Here is a 24,318-nt window from a genome sequence, read left to right on the forward strand (position 1 = left end):
ACAAATCTTCATCAACTGCAAGATGCTATCCTATCAATATGGGCCAACATTTCTAAAGAATGCTTTCGGCACCTTGTTCAATCAATGCCACGTAGAACTAAGGCAGTTCTAAAGGCGAAAGGGGGTCAAACACCGTATTAGTATGGCGTTCCTAATAATCCTTTAGGTGAGTGTGTATATATATATATATATATATATATATATATATATATATATATATATATATATATATATATTTGTAACTGCAGTTGTGTTGGTGGATTTTTGGAAGTCATCTAGCTTGTTAGCACACTAGTGACGCAATATAATTTTTTCTAGGTCTTCATCATGGCCGAATTTCTGGAAAGCCAACAAAGGCCCTGGCCATGGGCAGCTGCAGCCCAAGGGGGCACCTGGATGTGAAGGAGGGGTTGCTACACATAAAAGAGAAGTCTGCAAATGGGGAGCAACACATGAAAGAAAAAGGGGAGATGATGCCAAAGTGTGTTGTATGTGAAAGGAAGAAGCTACAGTAAATGTATGTTATATATTGGACAGGGTGCTACACATGGAACGGGAGGGAAACTACTGCAGACGGAAGTAGAGCCAAACATACTCGGCCTAGGGGCAGAAAAACTATAAATCCGACCTTGGTCTTCATATACCGATACATTTTAAGGACAATAAATTAATACATAAGGGGGCATGTTCAATTTTCAGAGAAAACAAAATAAACTGCATTTATAGACAACGGTTTCTATCCTACGTGTGAGATGATCGGAGGCTAAAGGAATCTCAGAGCTCTCGTCCTCTTCAGCAAGCGGTGGAAATTCTAACACGGGATATTATTTAATTACACATTGCAGGGTTTAAAAATAAGTCTGCCATTTGTTCAGTGAATAAAACTGTCACTGTTATCTGTAGCTGCTCCAGAACTTGTTGGAACATTTTTATTTTTTTTCCAGCTGAAATAATTTGTGTCGGCGCTGAAACTATATTTTAGCAATTAGTCATGATCTCGATTCCCTGTTTTAATTCTAAATTGCTTCTCCTTCTCATCCTGAGAACAAAGAGGCAAAACTGTGGCGGGTAAAACAATCTGACCGCGCAGAAGGAGAAAGTTTCGGCCTCCTTTTATATTAGTGCCATTAGAGGAATTAATGAAAACATTTTCCGCACTTCGGGGAAGCCAAGAAGTCATTAGATTCAACGACACAGATAACCATAAATCTAATTTCAGTAAAGCAACATGCTTCCAGTTTAATAGGAAAAGCTCTTAATGCAAGAGATAAAACCTTCCTAGAGAAAAGAAAAGGGGAATTTAGTGACAGCTAAAAGACTGATGAGAAACTCGCGGCCCCAAGCAAAATGCTAGCTGCTGTCTTTTAACTCCTCTCTCTTTAAATATATATGTGCAAAAAACAGGCAGGGATCTAAAAACATCACTCACCGATGTAGTAATCAAAGTACTCCGATGTTTTGGATGGTAAAACAAGAATTCGGTAGCTTGCCGTGTTCCGGTAGAAAATAAGCCTATCTTGACATTTTGATCACGTGACCAAAATCAGAAGAGGTAAGGACTTTTTAAATTTCGTAGGTGTGGCGGCTGCTGCTGACGCCGTTAAAGAGACTCTGAAGCGAGAATAAATCTCGCTTCAGAGCTCATAGTTAGCAGGGGCATGTATGCCCCTGCTAAAACGCCGCTATCCCGTGGCTAAACGGGGGTCCCTTCACCCCCAAACCCACCCCCGCAAGACTTGGTTGCAAGTTGGTCGTAAAATTTTCTCTTCCTGGAGGCAGGGCTAACGGCTGTAGCCCTGCCTCCAGTCGCGTCTATCAGACGCGCATCGCCGCCTCTCCCCCGCCCCTCTCAGTGAAGGAAGACTGAGAGGAGTGGGGGAGAGGCGGAGATACGCGTCTGACAGACGTGCGTGGGGCAGGGCTGCGGCGGTTAGCCCTGCCCCAACCAGGAAGCGCTCCCCCGCTGTACGGAGGGGATTTGGGGGTGAAGGGACCCCCGTTAAGCTGCGGGATATCAGCGTTTTAGCAGGGGCATACATGCCCCTGCTAACTATGAGGTCTGAAGCGAGATTTATTCTCGCTTCAGACTCTCTTTAAATCCTATATGATTTGACCACGATTGTTTGGTAAGAAATTTACTACATTGGCTACATAACGATTCACTGGGCTTGTCTTGTGGGAAATTTTGTTATGAGAGAAAGTCCCAATTTGCCGCAAGATTGAACTTTTCTTATTCGGTCATTCATGTACCCCACTGTGCATGATAGACTTGAACCCCTAATGGACATCAAATTACTTTGCTGTCAGTGACCTCTGGGATTGCCCTACTATACTAGCTACAAGAAGAACAGGAAAGATTGCATCGGAGGCGTGCATGAAATAGAGGCGAAAGAAAAAATGGGTGGTTGTGTAGCTGATATAAGTCTCTAACCATAAATACTTTTGTGAAAAAAAAATATTTACAGTGATAATGGTATAAGTAAAACACTTGTGAATGCTTCTGATACAATATTTTACTACATCTAAACCTAACCCTACTCTCACTCATAACCGTCCTCCCTCCGATACCTAACTTTAAAACCCCCTTTCCTGATGCCAAATCTTAAAACCCCCCTTCCTGATGCCCAACCTTAAAAATCCCCTTCCTGATGCCCAGCCTTAAAAACCCCCCTTCCTGACACCCAACCATAAACCCTCCTTCCTGACACCCAACCATAAACCCTCCTTCTGGAGGCCTAACCTTCAAGAAAACCTGAACTGAAAATTAAAAGTCAAAATAAGCATAAACAAGTCATACTTACCTTCCATGTAGTCTACTCCTCAGTGTCTTTCTCCTCTCCCGCGTCCTGTTTGTTCACTGTGATCAAGAGAATTTTCCGTTCTCCATTCTCCATAACAGCTTTCTGGTCAGCACACAGTTAAACTGTAACATCGCCCACTTGAGCCATAGGGAAACATGGACATTACATCAGTTTTCCTCTCAGCTATAACTGACAGCAACTGATATTTTATTGACAGCAACTAATGTATTTCAGATCTGACAAAATGTTGTCAGAACTGGAAGGGATTATTGTCAGAAGAAAATGATGAGCTTCTGAGAGGAACTGATGGCAAGGTAACTATGTAATGTTCATTTGAAGTTACCTCATGTGTTTATTTTAAATATTTTTACTCAGTACAGGTTCTCTTTAAACCCCTCTCCATGACGCATAACCTTAAGCCCCCCTCCTTGATGCCTAAACTTAACAACCCCCTCCCCTACATCCCTACACCCGCCACAAATAACGTAACCACAAAAACAATTAATTTCAAAAACAATACATTTCAAAAACAATACAAATTGTATCGATTACTTTACATGCTCCCTCAAATTCCTAACCCTTACAAATTATCTTTTTCCTTTTGTCTTGAAACACATTCTACCATATTGGTACAACTTTGGTACAATGTTCTTCGCTGCCTGGCCCAAACACCTGGGCTCCACTCACAACTCCTGACTGTTTTCATAAAGGCATGTACGTAAAGTTTCTTCAGCTTTCATTGACAGCAGAGTGCCTCCCCAGAGACTTTACTGGTGGTGTCTCCATTTCCTGCAGAAACTATGGCTGCTACCAAAAATCTCCCTAAAGCTCTCTCCTCATTTTATAAAGTGGTACTCCCTACTACCTCTCCCAAAATTGACAGCTTATATATCAGATGGCTAGTGGATGTCCCTGACCTGGACAGTGTGGGGTGGGAGGAGGTCCTGCAATGTTCTGTAAAGTATGTATTTCTGCTAGGAACAAGTTGATAGCCCTCAAAATACTACACCGTGCTTATTACTCTCCATCCAGACTGAGCAAGTTTGGTGCAGGTGTGCTGGCTGCGGCAGGTGGTGTCAGCAGGCAGCCGTTTTTTCTCCACATATTCTGGCAATGTCCACACTTGCATCAGTACTGGACTGAAGTATAGTCATAGATCCAAGAATTGTTCCTGAGGGATACTATTCCCCTCCAGACAAAGGCCCTAAAACTTGGGGTGGTCAACTCTGACATTAAAGAGAAGCCTAAGAAAAGCTTATTTTCAGGCCCCTTACGTCTTACACCAAAAAACTAATTGTCCTTAACTTGATCACACTCTCCCCCCTAGCTGCCATAGTTAGTTAGAATATAACCAGAAGGATTTACCCATTCTCTAAGGGGTTTATGAAAGTCGTTAAGAAATTTGACAAGGCATGGACAAGATGGCTTGAGGCCCAGGGCCCTTGATCTGGACTGAGGTCATGTTGTGGGTGTTGTGTGGGAGAGGCTGGGTTGAGGTTGACACAGCTATCCTATGATATTATGCTCTTGATGAGGTTGGAGGGTTACCTCAGCTTTGCAAAAGTTGATGTTTTTGTTGTTGCTGGTCAGGCTTTGTTGTAAAATGAAAACAAAAATTGTCTTAAAAAAAAAAAGAAAAAAAGCAGAATGCAGCGCGGAATATGAAGTATTTTGTTGACACAAATTAGCACTTTGCTGCAGAATGTGAACAATGACTCATATTATCATTCACTAAGGAGACATTCGGGTGGAGGAGCGAGCATGTTTGATTCTGAGATTAGGATGATAAAGCTGAGGCATGCGTCACACAACATGAGTTTGACAAATACCAGCAATGTCAGGGATAAGAGCGACTTGTCGGCTATAACAATTAGGCTTAATTGTTCATTCTGACATCCTCTGACACGGCATTCACAGCAGATCAACGGGGCTGAATTCAGGGAGGGATGCAAAACAAAGACAATAATAGCTAAATTTGGGGGTGTAAAAAAACATCTTCGAGAGACAATTTGTCATTGAGCATATGCAATGCTCTCTTATCTTGTTTGCCTAGGCACTTTAGAGTCAGTAGACACCTCATCTAGGCACTTAAACAATTAACATCTGCATAACAGTATCAGTTAAGCTTCCTACACACACTAGAGGGTTGGGAGTGTTTCTGCAGAGAGTCTAGCATGTGTGAAGCCTTCCTGATGTGTTCTTGAGAGATCCAGAGAGACGAATGGTCTCAGCAAAACATATTGCTTTCCTTCTTGCCTCTCCCAGAGGCCACACCTCCACTGTTCATAGCAACAGGAAGTGTTGGAAAGCCGTGGCCTAGAAAAACGTCCGTATGGCACTCAGCCCCAAACTGGCACGCAAGGGACCCCCCTCAGGTGACTTTCTTCATGCTCTCTAGCTAAACTGTTAGATCCATAAAGGTAGTTAACAATGTTTATAAAATTCTCAGGAATATCCAAAAAAAATGAAACTCCTCTATAGGATGGATACTCTTCTAGCTACTTGAAATTTTCTTTGGAGATACCATTATCCATCATACAAGAATATGCCATGACCAGCATACACGAATATGCCATGACCGGCCATACACAAATGTGCCATGATCTGCCAATATGCATGACCTGGCATACACAAATATGTTATAATCTGCTATACACAAACTTACCATGACCAGCCATGCACAAATGGGCCATCACCAACCATATATGAATATTCTATAACCTGCCAAACACAAACATGTCATGACTTGCAATACACGAATATACCATGACCTGCCAATATGCCATGACCAGCCATACACAAATATACCATGACCTGCCAACATGCCATGACCAGCCATACACAAATATGCCATGACCTGCCAACATGCCATGACCGGCCATAAACAAATATGGCATGACCTGCCAATATACCATGAGCGACCATACACAAATATGCCATGATTGTTCATACACGAATATGCCATGACTGGCCGTACACGAATATGCCATGACTGGCTGTACACGAATATGCCATGACTGGCCGTACACGAATATGCCATGACTGGCCGTACACGAATATGCCATGACTGGCCATACACGAATATGCCATGACTGGCCGTACACGAATATGCAATGACTGGCCATACACGAATATGCCATGACTGGCCGTACACGAATATGCAATGACTGGCCATACACGAATATGCCATGACTGGCCGTACACGAATATGCCATGACTGGCCGTACACGAATATGCCATGACTGGCCGTACACGAATATGCCATGACTGGCTGTACACGAATATGCCATGACTGGCCGTACACGAATATGCCATGACTGGCCGTACACGAATATGCCATGACTGGCCGTACACGAATATGCCATGACTGGCCATACACGAATATGCCATGACTGGCCGTACACGAATATGCAATGACTGGCCATACACGAATATGCCATGACTGGCCGTACACGAATATGCAATGACTGGCCATACACGAATATGCCATGACTTGCCAATATGCCCTGTCCGGCATTTGACCGGCCATACACGCATATGCCATGACCGGCCATACACAAATACGCCATGACTGGCCATACACGAATATGCCATGACTAGGCATACATGAATATGCCACGACCAGCCATACACAAATATGCCATGACCTGCCAATATTCCATGACCGGCCATACACAAATATGCCAAGACCTGCCGATATGACATGAACTTCCATACACAAGTATGCCAAGACCTGCCACTATGCCATGACCAGCCATACATGAATGTGCCATGACCTTCCATACACAAATATGCCAAGACCTGCCAATATGCCAGGACTGGCTATACACAAATACGCTATGACCTGCCAATATGCCATGACTGGCCATACACAAATACGCTATGACCTGCCAATATGCCATGACTGGCCATACACAATTACGCTATGACCTGCCAATATGCCATGACCTTCCATACACAAGTATGCCAAGACCTGCCAATATGCCATGACCAGCCATACATGAATGTGCCATGAGCGGCCATACACAAATATGCCATGACCAGCCATACACGAATATGCTATGACCTGCCAATATGCCATGACTGGCCATACACAAATATGCCATGACCTGCAATACATGAATATGTCATGACCTTTTTTTTCCCCTGCTGATTTCCATTTTTACTGTTTTTCTGTAATGCCAAAAATGACAGCGTTGCATAATATGTTGGTGCTTTATAAATACAAAAAATACAGGTGAATTATAAATAAGTGACATCACTTCTGCCTTTTTTTTGTGTGTTTTCAACCAAGCTTAGTGTTAATTTTCCCTCCCTACTGCCACACCACATCACTTCTGCCCCTTTTTTTTTGTTTTCAACCAGGGATGGTCGTAGTCAGCCAACTTCGCTACGCTGGAACTACGCGTATTTTTACGCAAATACGCTTCGCAATCTACGGCTTTGTAATCAGAAACTTCACTACGTTTGCATTCTGTAGACTACGCATTAAAATACAGAAGCTTTGCGTAGTGCGTAGTGTAGTTGATGCGACCGCTTATGCCCTTATGCGGAAAAATTTCCGCAATAATCTGCTACCTATGTGCATATATAAACTAATATAAGCATACATTCCACCTTCCAATGCGGAATTCTATGCGTATAAAAGGGCAATAATATTTCTGCGCATTCGCAATGATCCGTATAGATGCAGTTACCGCACGCGTAGTTGACTTCGCAATACATACGTCAACTACGCGTAGCGGGGGAAGCTTCACATAGTGGAACTATGACTACGCGGAAATGCATACGTGTAGTTCTTAAACTGCGCCTACGAACTACGATGCGTAGATTCGCACTGGCGTAGTTTACGAGCAACCCTGTTTTCAACCAAGCTTAGTGTTAATTTTCCCTCCCAACTGCCACAGCTTACTGTTCCTCCCACAGCAAGCATCACCTAGATATCAGGCTTACATCATGGTATAAACTCTATTAATATTTCAGTTACCTTCTTCTAGTGTCTATATGATAAGGCTCCACTGGAACATGGAAAGTAATCTCTTTTTGCTTTCAAAGCTAATCTTTTAACTGCTATTAGCAGTTGCTATGCGTTACGGATCCTGCATTTCCAGTTCTGCCTGCTGGTGGCAGTGTGTGTGCCGGGACCTTCCATGGTTCACCAGCAGGTGGCATTTAACTGACTGTGTCAAAGACTTGTATTCCTATGGCCGACCTGTGAATGTTGAAAAGAGCAAGTTTAGCAGGATCACTCACCACCAGCTGTGCCCTGTTTATGCGAATGCATTGACCATTTAAAGAGGAGCTGCCAGCCATACTATCTCAGAAAAAAAACCCACATATATAAGTAGATAAATACTTGCTCTACTTATATAATATGTTTTTTACACTGTCCAGTTTTGATTTTAGTGATTTTTCTATAGTGAAAAAAAGAGAAAATAATTTTTAGGATTCTCCATTGTAACTGTGTCTATCTTGAAGCCAACCCTGATGTAATTTCCTCCCTTACTCTCCTCTGCCTGATTGTGTATTTATTGTCCACCCTCCTAAAAGTCTTCAGACACTCCCATCCAGCTCTGCAGTAGAAAGTGCATTGTCTCAGCATGAGAAATATTGGCCAATCAGAGAGGAACAAAGGTGTGAGAGGGGAAAACAGGGGTGTGTGTGTGTATGTGTGTGGTGGTGGTGGTGGGGGGGGGGGCTTTAGCCAATCAGGCTGCATTAGTTAAGTCTCAGAGCAAAGTAAAGAAGCAAAAAAAGACAACCCATCTCCTTTGTGCAGAAATGTACCAAATAGGAGGTGCCAGGGAAACTGGGGAATGATCATTTATCAACAAGAAAATTAATAGTGATTTTAAAGTTTGGATTGCCGTATTAGCATCCTTATTACTTGTTTACCAGATAAAAATAAATAATTGATTTTTGATTTTATGCCCGTCAGTTACACTTTAAGGACGGCTCTTAACTCCTTTCAGTTTCCAGAATATTTACAGTAACTATCTGGTGTTGTATCCTGGTCTTTCTCTTGTCCTGTTCCTTGTTCCTGTACCTGCCTGCTTCATTGACTTCCTGGTTTGACATGATATGTAATTTTGACTGATTTTCTACCTTTTAATCTTGTGCCTTTCCTCATTGTATAATCATAAACACCTTTTATTTTGTGAATTAGCTAGATAGTTAGTTAGGTTTCTGTGCATTTGGGGTTTTGATGGCTGTGGTGTTGGTTATTTGTTTATGTGCTGTTTTCACTTGTATACAGTGCATTATTTAAATAAATCATTATATTTCACCGTATTCCTGTATCCAGTCATCAGTGTTCCTGCAAATAGTGGTCACTTGCTGATTTATGCATTCACCCATAACACTATGGCCTCGATTCATAAAGAGCTGTGCGATAAAAAAAAAATCTGGTATTTAAAATACCGCATTTGGTATTTTAGACTTTTGTTTGCTAATTCATAAAAATGTTCACAGGTGCGATACAAGTTCCTTAATTTACTGGCTTCACGTGACTAAAACCTGTTCGGTAACAGCAGAGTAGTGGAGTTGTCTCTGCTTTGTTACATGCTGTTCCGTGCAGTGACGTAATTACAATAGTAAGAGGCATCCCCAACATCCTTTTTTAATGTACAAGTTTGTTACACTGCCTCTGCTCCCTCTGAATCTGTTCATTAGTCTTTCTTAACATTTTATTTTATTGCCACAGCTTACATGAACTGCAAGAAACATTTAACATGCCATGCTTAGGCGATTTCCCCACTAGCTCCTCTGCATCTTCAAACAGGAACCTACAGGGTTAAACGTCTGAAGGGCTACAGGGGAAACCACTTTTGTTCAGGATTTCTCTCTTCTGCTGCCTTGGGGGGGGGGGGGATGTTGGAAAAGCTTGACCCTTCTGAGAAGGCTTCTGATCCTATTGGCATCTGATCAGCGGGGACAGAGGCTGTTTATATTGGCTGTCTGCTCCTGTCAGTCATAGGTAATCCCTCTCTGCTTCTGTGAATCACAGCTCTGCACAGTCCCCACACTGTTTTCGACAGACCAGAGCTGCCGGTAATGTTTCTGGGCTTTAACACATGTTCTAGTCTTGATGAATTGACATTTACTGGCATGTGTGGAGATATTTACCACACAAGTCGGTAATTTACCTCACTGCTCGATAATTTCAGTTTTCCGTGCAGTAACAGCCTTTATGAATTGACATTTTTTCAAGTGCTTGGTAAAGTCAGCTGTTTTCTGCATTACCTCATGTGGTGGTAATGCTTTATTAATCGAGACCTATGTGATTTATTTTGGCTGCCCTTTATGTCAACACTGAGTCAATCTTAGGACTTTCAGGAAAGGCAACATAGCCCCAGGCCTTGGGTGGTCGCAGCTTAAGCGGGCAGCTGGACTTAGGCAAGAGGAAAAAGAGGAAGAAAATGAAGAGGGAATGCTGTAAATGGGGAGGGGGGTGGAAGAGGAAGCTGCAGAAGTTGGTCTCGGGGCAGAATGGTAGAAATCCGACCCTGGTCATACGGCTAAGTTGAGGTCCACTTTATGTCATCCTCTGCCGTGAATAATTCTATACAGCACTGTGACATCACAGGAGATGGGCGCTTTCAGCTGACACACTCAGAAAGGCAATTGTTAACCAGCAGAGTTTTCTGGCTGAGCCCCCAAGGGACCCCGGAACTTGGCAAGCAAGAGATCCACAATGTAATATACGACTGTTCCATATGCTGACAAACATTCGCCGGCGTTCTGCTCCTCAATTTATGTTGACAAGCAGCAACAAATGATGAGAGAGAGATTTAATTTGAATAAATTACAATATTTACATGGGCAGAAACCCATAAAGCATTGCACTTTGATGGAACACTTACATCATGATATTGTGCTGCGTTCCCACGGGCCTCGCGGGGAGGCTGCACATGTATCTTCCTAAACTGCACGAGGCCTGGCACCAGAATCCATCTCCGAGTACTGTGTGACTTGTCTGCAACACTTACTGCTCTTTATTGTTCTGTTGTGTTCTGTAGTTTAATTTGTGTTTATGGCTTTTATGCTGTAGTTTACTGCGATGAAGCCCTCAGGCTTGTGAGAAGCTGCTGGACTGAGTCTCCTGCCGCCAGTGTCACGTACTGACATTATTCTGGCTCCATTCCTGCCCAGAAAGATGGAAAGGATATAAACATTTGTAACAAAAATAAGTTTATAGACACAAATATATGTATAAACTTTTAAAAATGCACACTGTTATCAACACACACAACAATCTAACATTTCTGAACCATTTATTGTTTGTGTTTTGTTTTTTGTAATTTTATGTTATAATTTTATGTGCAGAATTTCAAAATTTCATTAATTATTTATTTAGAACATTCTTTTTGTATCGTTGATAGCTGGCAGACTTTTAACAGCGAATACAAATAACGCTTTTACCTACAGTATTTTTTTCGCATATAAGACACACTTTTTCTCCTCCAAAAAAAGGGGTGAAAAAGTCCCTGCATCTTATATGCCGAATACAGGGAGTCCCCGACGTACAAACACTCACAAATACGAACTACCGCCCTGCCCCAATGCCCTGTGCTCTCCCCATTTGTCCTGTTCTCCCCCCGTGTGTCTTCCACACCCTCCATTTGACCAGCGCGTCCCCGTGAGTCTTTCCCTCTCACCCGTTTGTCCTGGGCCCCCCATGTGTCCTCTTCTGCCCCTGTACGGTTCCCCTAGTGACCGGCATCAGCAGAAGCCATCACTAGGGGAGCCGTGCAGGAGAGGAGAGGTCTGCGATCGCTGCAGGAGGCATGGAGTAGGTTAGCCAAGCTTCCTATCTTACACCTTGAGTCTCACTTCTGCTAACCTTGGCCAGGTAGCGACAGCTGGTGCTCCTCTCCTGCAGGTACACCACTCCTGCAAACCAAGACAATCCAATATGTAGAAGAAGGCACTCCGCAGGCTTCAAACTTGCGTTTGACTTCTTTATTGAGCAACAGCACACACTATAAAGAAGTCAAACGCAAGTTTGAAGCCTGTGGAGTGCTTTAATCTACGTATTGGATAGCCAACTACCTATTCACTTATACATGGGGCAGAGGAGGACACATAGGGGTGGGGGTATGAATAGATGATAGATAGATAGTCAGATAGAAAGTTAGATCAATCGATTGATAGATATATAGATAGATATGGATGGACAGATAGATGAATAGAACATTTTCTTTAATATCTCAATTCTCAAGGGGATTTCTGACATGAAGAGACAGAGGCCCATATGCAATTCACTTTTTCACTTGACTTTTCTCCTAGGAGATAATTTTTCATCTTTAATTTAAAATAACTTTTTAGCATTTTACAATGGGAAAATTACCAAAAAGTAGGAGAAAAAACTACCGTCAACATTATTTTGAGTATTTGTTTGTTTGCAGATAGTTTAAAAGTCATTTTATGACAAGTTTTCAAAATATCACCTAAGAGAAAACCCAGTTGAAAAGTGAATTGCGAGAGATAGATAGAGGCCCATATGCAATTCACCGTTTCTCCTATGTTTTCTCCTAGGAGATAATTTTTATGATATTTTTTGTATCTTCTCTGTAAAGTAACTTTTCAGTATTTGCAATTGAAAAAGTACCAAAATTAGTAGGAAAAGTACTAACAAAATTATTGTGTGCATTTTGTTGTTTGTTCTGGGTTTAAAGGGCATTTTATTGACAAGGTGTGAAAATATCAAATTGGAGAAAACTAAGGAGAAAAACTGAATTGCATATGGGCCAGAGAGTGAAATGTATAGATAGATAGACAGACACATGCCTGTTAGACCACAATCCTCGCCGTGTAGCTTTAGCTGTGTCCTTTACTTTAATGCAGACACACAATTTTCTGTAATATCCCGAGGGGATTGCTGATAAATTCCACAATGAGATTTATGTGTAAAAATTTCATCAAAGTGTGATTTGGTGGAGATCAGAGCTGTGACATGCGGAGACACAGAGGCTCCCGCAGACTTTAGCGGGGATCCCAGAGAAGCGTCTGACGGAATTAAAGTGCCACCATTAGGCCCGAGGTCGGCACAAGTAACCAGCCAGGGGATTTATTGAGAACACACGTGACTACCTCCTACATCTAATGGAGATTTCTGCTCCAGGACAGCCTAGCCGGTCATCAATGGGCCATTACTCAGGGGTGGGGAAATACATAGTAACACTCAGAGTGTCCATACATGTTCACACACACAGAGTGTCCATACTATACGCGTTCCAGGTGATGAAGGAAACAAGAGCACAAAATATTATCAGTATGTGTTTACACAGAAGGTATGTGTGATTATTCAGGTTGGAGCGAGCATATGATATCTCCCACAATGCACCACTGCTGAATATGCAGATCGTCACTTTATTGTCCCTGTCAGCTAGCCACACCCCCAGAACCACTGGAATGCAATGATGTGTCAGCTTGTGAATATTACTGAGCCACACTAATCCAACATGCATTCATACAGGGCCGGATTTACTGATAGGCACTGTGGGCCTACATGTATTAAAGGCGGCTATTTGTCTGCCCCAAAGTGACCCCTCTGCTCCCCGCTTCCCTCTGCAGAGCGCGAGTGGATCGGTTATGAGAAGAGGCTCACCGGCTCCCGATGTTCCAGCGATGATCTCCATTTACTAGCGGTAGCACATCCAGCGTCATCTCCATGGCTACAGTGTGTCTCACTGCAAGTTACCTGACGGCTCATAACAGTTCATCATATGACTCATCATGCGACTCTTTGTTACGAGCAGATGGGTCACATACAGAGACTTGCGGTAGCCATGGAGAAGGTACTGGATGTGCTGCTGCTGCTGCTGAACGGAGATCATCACTGGAATGTAAGGAGACAGTGAGTCTCTTCTCATAACCGCTCTGCTTGCACCCTGCAGAGGGAGGGGGACTGGCACATTAGGGTAATCATACTGGGGCACATGTGACAACGGTGGATGAGGCGGGTACACACTGCTGGGGCACCTATAGCTGGCTAAACTATACTGGGGCACCTATATCTGGTTAAACTATATTGGGGCACCTATACCTGGCTACCTATACTGGGTCACCTATAACTGGCTAACCTATACTGGGATACCAATACTTGGCTATCTATACTGGGGCACCTATAGCTGGCTAATCTATACTGGGATACCTATGCCTAGCTACCTATACTGGGGCACCTATATCTGGCTACCTATACTGGGGGAACCTATACCTGGTTACCTTTCCTGGGGGCTCCTATACCTGGGTACCTATACAGGTGGCATCTATAACTAGCTACCTGTACTGGGGGCACCTACACCTGGCTACCTATACTGAGTCACCTATACCTGGCTATCTATACTGGGGCACCTATACCTGGCTACCTTACTGGGGGCACCTACACCTGGCTACCTATACTGAGTCACCTATACCTGGCTACCTATACTGGGGCACCTATACCTGGATACCTATATTGGGGCACCTATACCTGGCTACCTATACTGGGGCACCTATACCTGGCTACCTATACTGGGGGCACCTATACTTGGTTACCTTTCCTGGGGGCACCAATACCTGGCTACCTATACTGTGTCACCTATACCTGGCTACCTATACTGGGGCACCTATACCTGGCTACCTATACTGGGGGCACCTATACTTGGTTACCTATACAGTTGGCATCTATAACTAGCTACATATACTGGGGGCACCTACACCTGGCTACCTATACTTGGAGCATCTATACCTGGCTACCTATACTGGGGGAACCTATACCTGGTTACCTTTCCTGGGGGCACCTATACCTGGATACCTATACAGGTGGCACCTATAACTAGCTACCTATACTGGGGTCACCTACACCTGGCTACCTATACTAGGGCACCTATACCTGGCTATCTATACTGGGACACCTATATCTGGCTAACTGTAATCGGGGCACTTATACCTGGATACCTATACAGGTGGCACCTATAACTAGCTACCTATACTGGGGGCACCTACACCTGGCTACCTATACTGGGGCACCTATACCTGGCTACCTTTACTGGGACACCTATACCTGGCTACCTGTAATTGGGGCACTTATACCTGGATACCTATATTTGGGGCACCTTTACCTGGCTACCTATACATGGGAGCTAAATACTGCATGACAAATAACGGGGTGGTAGTGTGGTGCAAGTTTTATAGCCTCTCCCTGGGAACAATTTACCATAGAAACTGCATTGCACACACGTGGCTTTCTATGGGGGGGGGGGGAAGCACATCTGACTATGAGAGGGGGGAGGGAGGGGGATACACCAACTATCTATAGGTGGGGCAGGGGGGCACACTGAATATGGGGGGGGGGCACAGCACCCATCTATAAAGTAGGTGGCACATCTGACTATGGGGGTTGGGAAGGGAAGCACCTATAAATGTCTATGAGTGATGTGTGAGGGGGTGTGACCTGTGTTAAGGGGCAGGTTTAAGGGCACTGGAGCTTATGTGCCTATAGGCTCCTGAGCTGTAAATCTGGCCCTGCATATATATGGATTGGTTGATCCTCATCAGTGTATGGTATGTATTATTATGTCTCTATGGGTAAAATGTGAAACACCAATAGTTACAGAGACCGGCTGCCTGATCCCCCCCCCCTAAAGAGAACCAGAGATGAAGCACCCTCTTGTATCTTACCTTATAAATCAGTGGGAACATGACAGTAAACACCTAATCTGCTTTTTGTTTCATTGTTCTCTGTTTAATCTGACTGTTATCACCTCTGATAAGAATCCCCGACTGAGCACTCACACTCAGTCTAGCTTTGCTATGGAAAGATTATAGCTGAGTCTGTCTTCTCTGGTGTCTTTTCAAGCCCAAGCCTGCCCCCTTGTGGCTCTGCTATAATTATTCCCTGCAAAGCCAGACTGAATGCTCAGCCCGGGATTCTTACCACAGCTGATAACAGACACTTTTAGCAGTGAGGATGAAACAGATAGCATGGTAAGTGTTTTTTCTAATTCTCTTACTGATATATATGGTAAAATACACAAGGGTGCTTCGTCTCTGGTTCCCTTTAAGGACCAGGGCATTTTACCTGGGGGGGGGGGGTCAGGCAGCTGGATCCCCAGTATTGTTAGGTAGGCATTAGTGTCCCCAGTGTAGCCATGGGTGCCCCGTATTGCCAGCAGCCTTTACTCACCATCCAGGCTCCAGCGATGAGCAGCTCTAGCTTTCTCCACTCTGGCCGGCATCCCCGCTCGCACTGCTGTTAAGTTCTGGTTCGCGGCTTGATGAAGTCATCAAGCTGGGACCCGACACTTATGTCAGAGTGAGCAGAGATGCCAGCCAAATCAGAGGGGTGCGACGAAGGTGAGTGAACTCTCTTATTCCCCTAGTGATCAGGAGCAAATTGCCATAGCTTCTGATCACTGAGAGGAGATGTCAGCAGTCATATGACAGCTTAATCTCCCCTCTCGGGTGCGCTCGGGAGCGGAAGCAGCAGGTGGCATAAATCCTACGCTGCATCAGAGTTACACAGCCACAAGTGCGGCATAGGATTTACTACCACCGGTCCCCAAAAGGTTAACAAGTTGACACATCACTGCATACGAAAGTAAAAATTAGTCAGAGTGACACTTACCTCATTGACTGTATGGCAGTCAAGAACTCTCCTTACTAAAATCAGTGCAGAGAGAACCAGTACATAATAATTTTCAGCAGATTATTGGCACAGGTCGCAGAGGTTGCAATCATGACTGGGTCCTATGTTCTGCTGGGCTTGTTAGGGGTCGTCTTTCCAGCTGGAGGCCTGGCCTAGATAAGAGAAAAGATGACCTTCTGGCATTGGTAGAGAATGTACCTGCATTACTGCGAGCAACAGAGGAGGACATATAAGGGCATACTTAAGGGGTCAACAGAGGAAGAGAGTAGAGTGGGCGATAGTGGAGGGAGGACTCCAATGGTTAGAAGGCTCAGACAGGACGACTGATGGGGGCACAATTATGTGCAGCAGTTTTTAAAGTGTTGATCGTAACGAGTCATTTTGTTTTCATACAAGTTTGCATCTTTTTGCAATTACAATTCTTATTGTAATTATGATTATGTGGGTAATCTTGATTTCTTGTAATTTTGCCTAGTAACACATAGTTTTCGCACAATTGCATCGAAGTCTGTGAGGCATAAGAAAACACATTTTTTTTCACTAGAAAACCCATTTTTGCATTAATACATTGAAGTCTACGGAGCATAAGAAAAAAGCCCCAAGTATCCGGCGCTGGCGGGGTTCGCCGGATGCCTGACGCACTTGTTTGCAGGTTGTCATATCCCTCTCAGTTCAGGTGTAGAGATGTCGCGAACCTCCGATTTTCGGTTCGCGAACCCTGTTCGCAAACCTCCGCGAAAGGTTCGGTTCACGAAAAAGTTTGCGAACCGCAATAGACTTCAATGGGGAGGCGAACTTTGAAAATTTGAAAAAAATCTACTGGCTGGAAAAATGATAGAAAACATGTTTCAAGGGCTCTAATACCTGGAGGCCCTCCCTCCACCCTCCACCCTCTATCCTCCTCCCTCCTCCCTCCACCCTCCTCCCTCCTCCCTCCACCCTCCACCCTCCTCCCTCCACCCTCCTGCCTCCACCCTCCTCCCTCCACCCTCATCCCTCCTCCCTCCACCCTCCTCCCTCCACCCTCCTCCCTCCAGGAGGGTGGAGGGAGGAGGGTGGAGGGAGGAGGGTGGAGGGTGGAGGGAGGAAGGAGGAGGGTGGAGGGAGGAGGGTGGAGGAGGAGGGAAGCAGCTGTCCCTTAACTAATTAGTGTAGGCAGATAAGTGAGTGAAATGGCATAAGGACCTTGCTTGGAGGAGGGAGGGAGGGAGGGCCTCCAGCAGTGAGAGCAGTTTGTTTGGCAATAATGTGCCTGCTGACTGTGATGTAGAGAGTCAAAGTTTTGCTCAATAGAGCATTATGGGGCGAATCCAAGTTCCGCAAAAGTTTGCCTGGTGCAGGTGAATGCGAACCCCCAAAGTTCGCCTGGAACCGTTCGCCGGAGAACAGTTCGCTACATCTCTATTCAAATGTCTTTAAAGAGGAACTGTCTTGAAAATCTTAAAATTTAAAACACATACAAATAAGAAATACATTTCTCCCAGAGCAAAATGACTCATAAATTACTTTTCTCCTATGTTGCTGTCACTTACAAAGTAATTTATGGCTCATTTTATTTTCGCGACAGTTCCTCTTTTAATACAAAAAAACACTTGTTGTTGTGATTGATAAAAACGGTGAACAGTGATATTAGTAAGGATCACTATAGTGGCTGGCTCCTATAGACAAGGGGGGCCCACCCGGTCACAGTGTTTGGCGATTAGGGGGTCTACAGCAGGCCACCTGCAGACCTGCAGACATTCCCGGAGGTTACGTGAACTAGTAAAGTCATAGAGACAGTGACTGTGGAGGAAGATGGATAGTCAGTGGAGCCTGGAGAGGTAAGTTATCTTCTCCATGGGTGAATGTCACATCTGACTACCTATTCTGGAGAATGCCACTTAATACTAAGGGCCCAATGGCTTTCTATACTGGAAGCTACCTGAGGCTACCTATGCTGGGCGGGCACTGGCGAACTGATCGGGCTATTCCGGGTGTCTGGAACCTCCCCCTGCACTGAGCTGTGTATTCAGCCAGGGAAGCCTGCATAATATAAACAGCCTCATTCTCCCTCCCTTCTTACTTCTGGTGTCTCCCTCCGGCTAATAGAATGAGAGAGGCAGCCCAGCTTCCCTCACAAGAAGATGCAGCCTGCAGTGAGAGAATGCTGATTATGGAGTCCTGGACTCTCCACAGCACAGAAGTGTCAGACATGATGAAATTAGAGTGCAGGCAAGCTGGTAAATATGCACAGCATGATGCAGAGCTTGCCTGGACTCAGGGTCTGTGGGCAAACATCTGTCTGGTCTCTCCCCATTGTTATAATGACTGCATGTGTGGGTAAGGTGTTTTACAAGCTGAAAAGTTTTTGACAGTCCCTAGACTCCAGGAGGGCTTCTTTCTGACTTGTGTGAGAGACTGACAGGGACAGGAGTCCGATTACAGGCAAGTAGCCTGTGTGATGTGGGACGGCAATACAGATAAGTTCTCTGCTCCATCTCAGGCTATTCTCAATTTCTCCACTCCTCTCTCTGGGCTAGTGCAACGCCAAAATGACAATAGCAATCGCTAGCAATTTGTGAGTGTGATTTTGTGAAGTGATTTTCAGAGCGATTTTTGAATGAATTGCTCAAAAACATGCTACATGCAGTATACCTGCGATTTTGAAAAAATCACAACGCTGCTGTGAGAACACTGTCATAGGGTAACATTAGCCAAGCGCTTTTCAAATCACTGTTGATTTGAAAAACGCTCAGAAGCACTCTTGGTGTGCGCCAGCCCTCCCTCATTCACCTTTGTTTCCCTCTTCCCCTAGTGCTGGGTATTTGTGTCTTCTTGTCATACAGGAAAGCTAAATAAAAGTGCAATCCTGGTGAGGCAAAATATTATTATTTAGTATTTATATAGCGCCGCCATCTTCCGCAGATGCATATATCCCTGCATCATATGGGTATCGCTTGCGCTATGTGACACTATGTAGCATATTCCACTGAATTGTCCAAACTAAGTCTATCTCCTGTTCCTCTCTTGGGGAGTTGTTCCAGCGCTGTACCCCGTTCAAATTTGCTGCTACCAGAAGCCCTCAGAAACACTCGTGACCTTGAGTACTTCCAAAGATAGGCAGCTCCGTAATACGCCAGCGCACTTTTGTGCATGGGCAGTATGGAGCCACCTGTATTCGGAAGCACTCGGGGACATACGTGCTTCTGGACCTTTCAGGAACCCCCCCCTTAAAAATCCTGCGTTTGCCCCTGGCGGGCTACCTCTGGGTACCTAAAATGCAGGCTATCTTATAATAAGGGGCACCTCTTGCTACCTATACCAAGGCAGGTCATTCCCCGGCCGCGCTGCGCCTGACCTGGGCACTGATATATATTTAAAGTGAATCTGTATTGTTAAAATCGCACAAAAGTAAACATACCAGTGCGTTAGGGGATATCTCCTATTACCCTCTGACACAATTTCGCCGCTCCTCGCCGCATTAAAAGTGGTTAAAAACAGTTTTAAAAAGTTTGTTTATAAACAAACAAAATGGGCACCAAAACAGGAAGTAGGTTGATGTACAGTATGTCCACACATAGAAAATACATCCATACACAAGCAGGCTGTATACAGCCTTCCTTTTGAATCTCAAGAGATCATTTGTGTGTTTCTTTCCCCCTGTTCTCATGCACTGAAGTTTCAGGCTGCTCGTTTCTTCCTGCAAACAGCTTTGCCCTTGTCTGTAACTCCTCAGTATGTGAAAGCCCAGCCAGCTCAGAGGACGATTTATCCAGCTTGTAAAAGATAAGACAGAGGAGAGAAGCTGCCCTAATCTAAATAATACACAGGCAGTGTGCATAGAGGGGCCTGGAAGGGGGAGTTCATAGCAGAACCACAACACTGAAGAACTTGGCAGCCTTCCAGACACAGGCCGACAAGTCTGACAGGGGAAAGATACATTGATTTATTACAGAGACAGTGATAGTATAAAGTGCTGCAGTAAGCCAGAACACATTAGAATAGCTTTTGGAACTTGTAGGATGATAAAAAACAGGATGCAATTTTTGTTACGGAGTCTCTTTAATGTTATTATGTCTATGGCCATGCAGCAGTGCAATTCGATGTTGGCAATTATCAGAACCCCAAATTACTTCTCCCTCTGAATTACTATGACTCAGAGGGGGAATAGTAATTAATGCCGTCCCAAATTTGAGCGGCAGCAGGATGAGCTGCCATTTGGCTCACCTTCTGCTAAAATGACCGGACGGCAAAACCAAATGTACGCAACTGTACTGAATGACTACCTGGGGCTACCTACCTAACACCAGGTGGAGGCACCTCTTTCCACCTAAAACATGGAGGGGGAGACTTAAATCTTAAAACTGGTGTCGGGGGAGGGGGGGAGAGGGCAAAAAGGTACATTACATTTTGGGGGGCTCCAAACAAAAGTTTGCTATAAGTCCCCATGATGTATAGTTACGCCTCGATATAGAGTGGTTGGAAGTGGTTAAGTATGCCCATGTCTCTGAAGCAGAGTCAGGAAGCCAGGAGTTGCTAGTGACTCAAAGGACACCAGAGGCGAAAATAAACTAATGAAATAAACAATTGTATCTATCTTCCTTCTCCAAAAATGACTTTTTAAGATATTCCACAGTTTGATTTTATGTTTAAATGTACTTTTTAAGTTTTACCTGTTTTATTGTTTTTGCTCAATGACACATTCATTGAAGTATGCCAGAGCTAAAATCTATGAACTGTTGGCCATTTTTATCTCTTTCCTACTCTCAGAAGCTATTTTCTGCTAGGAAAGTGTTTAATAGTTGGAATTTCATTTATCAGTGAGGGTCACACTGTAGTCACTTCCTGTCTGAGTCAGGACACTTACATACCTGATATTTAACTCTTTCAAGCAGAGAAAGAAAAAAAGGAACACAGCCAAGTTATTTGTGTGCTAGGCACTGTACATACACATGTCTATCTCATCATGTCACATGCCACCTCGGGTATCCTTTAACAAAAACTTACCAAATAAAGAAAGACAATGAATTTTTAGAGAACATGACATTCTACTGCACTATTATAAGGTACGGTACTTGTGGAACCAAGTTTGTGAGTGAAGCTTAGATATACTGCTTTATTTATAGTAATGACGCTCTTGAGTTTGGCTACACTTAACGACTGCGGGGAAAGAAAGTTTGAGAGCCAGCCTACTCCTTCTTCTACAAAACAGACACGTTTATAGCTTTCTCCTTCAGGGTTCTCTTCTGCGTAGCGCGAGTGCCGTCTGGTTATACGAGAACATTTATTTAACATCAAAGAGACCAGAAATAATTCTCAATTTAGATACAAAAACCACTCGGCGGCACAAAGGCACTTTACGCGACGGCGCCTTAGCACGCGGATTTGGATGCCAGTCATGGCGGCAGTTTATTGCGCCATATAACTCTGTCTAATAGAGGCTTTCCGACAGGAAGGTGCTGCGGCTGATAGGGGGGAAAGCGATCATTACGTTGATCTCCCATTTAAATGAGGTGGTTTCATTGACCACGAAAAATAAATTTGCACCTGAGCAAAGGCAAGTTTAGGTTGATTTACAGTCAGGGGCGCAGGGAAAGCCATTATTAAAAGCAACAAGGTTTGATTCCTTCGGCAGTTATAGATGCATCCAATTGTTCAGGAAGCGTAATAGCAAATTAAAAAATAGAATCTGGAGACTATCTCCCGACCGTTACTCCGGAGTTATTGCTTGAATGGCCCCATTTGCATATGTTTTCTTCTTGCTGCTAAAACTCCTGTCTGGCTCCAAACTCGAGCTCCGAATTTTACCTGCCTGCAATGTGTAAGGAGTCGGATCATTCTTCGACTTTATCCTTTTCTATCCGTTTATCTTTGTTTTCTTCCTCCACCTGCTTGTTTTTTTTTTTTTGTTTGTATTTTTTAATTGGGATAATAAAAAAAATGTTTTCTAGGAACTTTTCCATAAATGGTTTGAATATCATATGTGGTTTTTGTCAAGTTCCATCTTTATTTCATTATGGTAATGGTATTTCCAGAACAAACTAAACAAACTTAAGGCCTCTTTCACAGTGGGACGTTAAAGAGAACCTGTACTGAGTAAAAATATTTAAAATAAACATATGAGGTAACTCCAAATGAACATTGCATAGTTACCTTGCCATCAGTTCCTCTCAGAAGCTCAACATTTTCTTCTGCCAATAATCCCTTCCAGTTCTGACAACATTTTGTCAGATCTGAAATATATCAGTTGCTGTCAGTAAAATATCAGTTGCTGTCAGTTATAGCTGAGAGGAAAACTGATGTAGCAGGTAATGTCCATGTTTCCCTATGGCTCAAGTGGGCGATGTTACAGTTTAACTGTATGCTGACCAGAAAGCTGTTATGGGTAATGGCCATTTTCAAAATGGAGGACGGAAAATTCCCTTGATTACAGTGAACAAACAGGGTGCAGGAGAGGAGAAAGACACTGAGGAGTAGACTACATGGAAGGTAAGTATGACTTGTGTATGCTTATTTTGACTTTTAATGTTCAGTTCAGGTTTTATTTAAAGTCGCACGTTATAAAAAATTATACTGCAGACTAACACACAGCAATACAAAGTCTGTGCGACATTCCCAGTGCTCACGTTGCGTTGTGTGTAACGTGTAGCAATATTTAGAAAGTGCTGCATGCTGTGCGTTTAGCAATACATTTGCTGCGTTATGTGTGTTGCACATGCTCAGTAAGGTTTGTTGTTTTTTTTAAATGTAACGCATGCGCTGTTTTCGTTCCATCAGTATGCAACGAAAACGGCACACCAAGAGACACATAACGCAGTGCAAAATAACGTCCAATTTCATAACCTACATGCGCTGCGTTAGGGGCACGCAACGTCCCACTGTGAAAGAGGCCTAAAAGAACAATTGAAAGCATTCCATGTGTGTAAAGGTTCAAACACACCTACTAACAATCTGTCCAACTATCTTCCAAACTTCTTCCAAACTTGTCTGAAGGAAGATAAGTTGAGTGTGTGTGTACAGCTGACAAACAACCAGATGACCATCTGATAACAGGTTGTTTGCCTGATCCAACCAGTGGATCAATCTGACCAACGCTCAGGCAGGTTGAAACGTGGTACAAGTCATTTGAACAACTTTCCTGTTTTTGAATGCTCACATGTTGTGAAGTTTGTCGTTTAGCTTGCATGCATAGTATTTAAGTGAGTTTGTTGTTTAGTTGGTTGGTGTGTGTGTACATACTTGTCAGGTAAACAATTTGTTGTGTGGTTGGTCATGCTGTGCGGTTGGTTGTGCATTGAGTTGGATGTGTGTATGAGCTTTAAAACATTTACATTCACTGCAGAGAGCAGTACAGGCTTGCTTATCTCTGGCTAATCCGCAAATGTAATAATTGCCGCACAGGAAAACCCTCTCTGCCTGTGTCTTCACCCTGCCCCCATCCTCTGCTGAACAGACACATAGCCCTGGCAGTGGCTACAGCTGAGTCAATTCAGCACAAATAGGAGGCAAGCAGAGTGAAGACACAAGCAGAGAGTGTTTCCTGGCCAACAATCATTACATTTGCCGATTAGCCAGAGATAAGAAAGCTTGTACTGTTGTCTACAGTGAAAATAAACTTTTTTTTTACACACTGGGAATGCTTGAGAATGTTTTCAATTTTTTTTTATGTAACTGAGTAGTTACTAACAATGCCTGTACACTTTTATGGCTATTCTCATGTTTGTGGAAATGTGAACATTTTGCAAAAAAATGTGGTTAATTAATATTCTGCCTGGCCTGCCTTTAAAATTTCTGTTTTGGGGGGAGGGGGTGGGTCCATCAAAAGTTTTGCAGGAAGGTCCAATGATTTCTACACCCCTGGGTCCTACTTACAACCTCAACACTGTATACTGCAATTAACATTGAGGT

At 43.8% G+C, this 24,318-nt stretch overlaps 1 long non-coding RNA gene across 1 annotated transcript in view; it reads right to left on the reverse strand.

The window, feature by feature from the left end:
- Positions 1-10,662: 10,662 nt before the first annotated feature.
- The window catches only part of LOC137525911 (uncharacterized), a 43,824-nt gene continuing 30,168 nt past the window's right edge, over positions 10,663-24,318 (reverse strand). Inside the window, exons 2-3 of the long non-coding RNA XR_011023060.1 lie at positions 16,411-16,583; positions 10,663-10,944 (exon numbers count right to left, since the gene is read on the reverse strand). This is a non-coding gene — a long non-coding RNA (uncharacterized lncRNA). The remainder of the gene's footprint in view (positions 10,945-16,410; positions 16,584-24,318) is intronic.

The sequence above is a fragment of the Hyperolius riggenbachi genome, chromosome 7, assembly GCF_040937935.1.
Source record: "Hyperolius riggenbachi isolate aHypRig1 chromosome 7, aHypRig1.pri, whole genome shotgun sequence".
NCBI classification, from domain to species: domain Eukaryota; kingdom Metazoa; phylum Chordata; class Amphibia; order Anura; family Hyperoliidae; genus Hyperolius; species Hyperolius riggenbachi.